Raw genomic sequence first — 4,857 nt, 5'->3', positions numbered from 1 at the left:
CTCTCCCTTTCTCTCTCTCTTTCCCTCCTTCCTTCTCTCTCTACCTCTCTTCTCTGTCTCTTTCTCCCTCTCCCTCTTTCTCTCTCTTTCCCTCCCTCCCTCTCCCTCCTTCCTTCTCTATCTCTCCTCTGTCTGTCTCTTTCTCCCCCTCTCTCCCTCCCTCTTCCCTCCACTCCCCCCCCCTCATTGTTTTTCATTTCTGTGGGCAGCTTTGTATGTATCATTTCCCCAATTCCATTCCCTTCAGCCTGCATCAGTTAAGAGGATTCTTCCCAAGCTTCTCAGAATTCTCCCTGCAGGTGGGCTCTTACAATTCAGTGACACTCCATTCTCCATGGCCCCCAGCCTGGAGAAATCTTCTTTTGCCCCCTCAAGATGTGGTGTCCTGAATGGTCTATGTCTGAGGAGCCCTACTTTTGGGCTTTTGGCTCTGACCTCCTTTGTATAGACAAGTCTGTCCTGGGATCTCTGGGTGGAAGGGTGTAGACCTTTGATTCTCTCCCTTTACATAATTCCAAATTGCTTTCCAGACTGGTTGGCCCAACTCATAATTCTGCCACCACCGAAGCATTGGTACACCCTCTGTCCCCCAGTCCCCCAGAGTAGTCTCTGTCATTATCTGTCATCGTGCCTTTTGGAAGGACCTCCTGGAGGCAAAGCTTTGGCCAAAGCCCAGTTGTTGTAGCCTAGTTTATCTGATGCAACCAGCGCAGTGGGCCAGGCAGGCCCTTTGGTGGGAAGAGCCCAGGGTTTGGAGTCAGGACATGAAGGCCTGGATCTCAGCTCCGGTACAGATTCATTGCATGGCCCCAGGCCAATCAGAGCCTAGCCTCCCTGGGCCTCAGTTTCCTATTTTGTAAAATGGAGCCAGTAATCTGTATAATACCAGTGATCTTACAGAGTTGTTATGGGAGAAAACACTTAATAAAACCTAGAAGTTTTATTCCTTACTTACTCCAGGGGCAGCCCCAGGAGCCCAGGAGGTGAGCCATCGCTGTTTTGGTGCTCTGTGGGCCCTTCACCTGGGCAGACTTGAGTTCATGAGACGTCTCTAAGATTGAGACTGACCTCATCCTTATCCAGTCATGGCTGAATGAGAGCAAGGCCCTTCTGTGGCCTTGGAACCCACTATGGAAAAACTGCCCAGCTCAGCTCTGCTCAGCAGGCCCTTCACAGGGTAGAAGCCTGCCCTTCCCAGCTTGTTCTTGGAGGGTCCTGAAGCAGAAAAACTGTCTGGATCATTCTCCGGGATGAGCCTTGGTTAGAAGTTAGAAAATCCCAGTCCTGACTCTTGCAACTAATTAGCTGTTACCTTATACAAGTCCTTTCCCTTGCCTGGCCTATAGCCTAAAATAAAGCCCTGGAAGGAACTTCAAAAGCTAGTGAGTTCAGTGCTCCTAGTTTACAGGGAAGAAAACAGAGACCTGGGCAGGGCACATGACTCGCCCAAGGTCACACAGTGCATGTCGGGGAGATTTTTAAACCCAGGTCCTCCCTCTACTTGTAGTGCCAGGGTCCCTGGAATGCCCCGAAGGTCATAGGGCAGATAATATGAGATAAGGATAGGGCCTGGGCCTGGGATGGCACTGCTACGGGGGACAGCCTGGCAAGAGAAGCAGTAAAAGATAAAATCCGCTTGTGGCTAACTTGGAGAGCCAGAGATGGGCTCCAGTCCTGGCGCTTCGGGGCTTGGCATCAGAGCCTCGAATCAGCTCTGCGACCCACTGTCTCACTGCTGGGCATTTGCCACGAGGTCCCTGCACCCGCCCACCCGCCTTGTGACCCGCTCTGGTAGGAGGGGGAGCAAAGCCTGGAACTGTTCTCCCTGGCGAATGACGGAAAAAGGAGGGCCCAGGAAGAGAGAAGTGAAAGAAGTTGGGGGGACTTCGCCCACGTCCCGGAGGGCCGTGTCCACGCTCTCTTGGTGGCTTGGGAGGTCCATCTGGAGAACAGAGCCAGGCCCTTGGGCTGGTTGACTTTGAGATCTCTCCCAGCTCTGGATCTTGCCGACCCCCTCACAGGGGTAGCGTGGGCTGGAGCTGGGATTTCATGGTTGTGACCGGCCTCCCAGCATGGAAACTCCTTCCACCAGGCCAGATTGTCAACTCATCCCAAAGAGCCCAGAGATGGGAAGTCTTGTTGGAGGAACAGCCAGGAGGATGTGCATTTGTTCTAGGACGGAAGGTGAAGGTTAATAAAAGGACTACGATGGGCTGGTAAAAAGAAAAGTGGGGCAGGAAGAGGTCAAGTCTTAAGGGGCCCTGAAGGCCGGATGGTCCTGGAGGTGATAGGGAGCCACGGGAGTTTATGGAGTGGAGGCAGATCCAAGACCACTTTTGTCTCCTGCTCCAGGTTGTCAGAACTCGAATGTCCTGCCAAATGGGTCACTTCCGGCCGAGAAGCCGGCTGTAGGGCAGGGCCAGGCCAGGCCAGGGCCGTCCACTTTCTGAGCGTCATAGCACAGGTGTGCCCAGCCCGGCTCTGACACCAACCCAGCCCAAAGAGAAAGTGATGACTCACCTAGCCAGGGCCAAGCCGGGCACCCGGGAAACCTCTCCCAGATTGGCCAGGCGCTCCCTGGGCTGCCCTTGAGCTTGTTTTCAGCAGGCGGCCCACCTTCTGGGGACCCACCCCAGAGTCAAGGCCGGCGCAAGGACAGTACCTGCTCGTGGCAGGTGACGGCACCGCCCGCCCGGCCCCCTGCCAGGGCTTCTGCTGGGCTGGCAGCCATTAGAGGGGGGTTAGCCCTCCCCAGAGGCCCCGCGTGGGGGCCCTCCCGACAGGGGCCGGGCTCTGGAGGAGGCCAAGGACCCCGTGAGGGGAGCCGGAGAGCGTTCAGGCCCAGCAGACCGCTGGGCAGTCATGGAGAGGAGGCAAGGCTGTGGGGGTGTCGGGGCGTTTGTCAGTAATGGCCGTCTCCAGCCCCGGAACTCACGGCCGCCTGGACCCCCTGGCCGTCCGGCCGACCCGGAGGCCCTGCCTGGAATCCTGCTTAAAAACACAGAGTGTAAACGGGGTGGGGGACGGCCAAGGGGACGGACGTGTCCAGCTACAGTTCTTTATCGAAGCCGCAGAATCAAGCTCCGAGCGCTAAGGCTGTCTGTGCCTCGGCCGGCGTCCCCCACAGGCCCCGGGCGTCCTCCCGCTAGCCAGTCCTTCATTCACTGGTCCAGAGGCCTGCCACCGGCCGGGCCTCCCGGGGCACAAGGAGGCTGCGCTGGGCCCCCCTGCTGCCGCCCCCGAGCGGCTGTGCGCAGGCGGGCCTCCTGGCTCCCCAGAGACATCACTGAGAGGCTTGGCAGGGATGACGTGGTTCTGTGCAGATCTCCTAGAAACATCTCGGGCTCCCGGTGATGGGTTGGGTGTTGCTAGGCAAAGGATTTGTCAGGCCTCCCTGCGGAGAGCCTCGGTGACCCACGCATTGGCAGCCGCTCTGCGGCATTCGGGAGCCCCTCGGGGGCAGCAGCCCAGCCCTGCCTTGGCTTTCCTGGTGTGGGGGGCCCCTCCTCTCTGGGCACCCTCCCCAGCTGGCTCACCCTCTCCAAGGGCCGACTTGGGTCGTATTTAGGCTTCTGCCTGTCTGTGTCTGCCCGGCGCCGGGCATGGTGCCAAGGATACAAAGGCCAACAAGGCGCGGAGTACGCAGCTAAGTGGCAGGGGATAGGATGCTGGCCTGGACTCAGGAAGATCTGAGTTCAAATCCAGCCTCTGACATGTAGTGACTGTGTGACCCTGGGCAAGTCACTTAACTTCTTGCTTGCCTCCATCTCCTCTGCTGTAACATGGGCACAATAATAGTACCTGCTTCTTAGGGGTGTTGTGAAGCTCAGCCGACACAAGGTTTGAAAAGCACTTGGCACAGTGCCTGGCACCTAATACATGTTGGCCCTTCTTGTTATCGAGCCAAGACGGCCTCAGGATGATGTCAAGAACGCCGAGCCGCCTCCAGGGGCCTCTGAGACTCTAGAGAGGCTGGAGGAGCTCCAGAGCAACACAGAGACCCCAGGAAGCTGGCCAGGTCTGCCCCCTGGAAATGGCCTCGTCACACAGGCAACAGAGGCCGAGTTCCTTCGGAGACGCAGAGGAATTGGCAGCCTCCCCAAACGCCCAGAGTCCTGCTGTGAAGCACGAGTGGCACCCACTGTCTCTGGGAGCCTGGAGCTGCCCTCTCCCCCCCCCCAGGCCCACCCCGGGGTGTGCCCTGCACCCCGTGCCACCTCCTCCCCAGAGGAGCACCACACAGCCTGGCCTCTGAGGGCACTCGCGGGGAAGCCAACATTTGGCCGAGCCGCTCCCACGTGCCTCCCAAACCTCTTTATCCTGGCAGACCCCATCAGCCCTAATGGGGTGGGGAAGAGCTCCTCCCAGAACCTCCTTCAGGGAACAACCTGGGCCACCGTGTCTTCATCGTTCCCCAGGTTGCCCCTCGGGACTTCTCCATCCTACCCGCTCCTAAAGGGCACAAAAGGGCTTTCTTTCTGCCTGCATTGGCATCACTCGCCCCTTGTGTGCCTTTCTTTGATAGATGTTCTGCCCATTGACTAATGTTCCATCTTGGAAATAATACTGTATGTTGGTTCCAAGGCAGACGAGCAGTAAGAACTAAGCAATAGGGGTCAAGTGACTTGTCTAGGGTCACACATAGCTAAACAGTGTCTGAGGCCAGATTTGAACCCAGGGTCCCCCTGGTCTCTAGGTTTGCACCTGGCTGCCTCCTCATTGATAACTGACTGACCCAAGCCTGCTTGGTTCTTGAGAAAGACTGACAACAGTCCCCACCTTGGGGACCTCCATGAATCACTTTCTGAGTCACTGGAACACTGTTCCCATTCGATCATCTACAGCCCCCTTCATTAT

This window comes from Gracilinanus agilis, chromosome 6 (assembly GCF_016433145.1).
Source record: "Gracilinanus agilis isolate LMUSP501 chromosome 6, AgileGrace, whole genome shotgun sequence".
NCBI classification, from domain to species: domain Eukaryota; kingdom Metazoa; phylum Chordata; class Mammalia; order Didelphimorphia; family Didelphidae; genus Gracilinanus; species Gracilinanus agilis.
Note: the sequence above shows the minus strand (reverse complement) of the source record.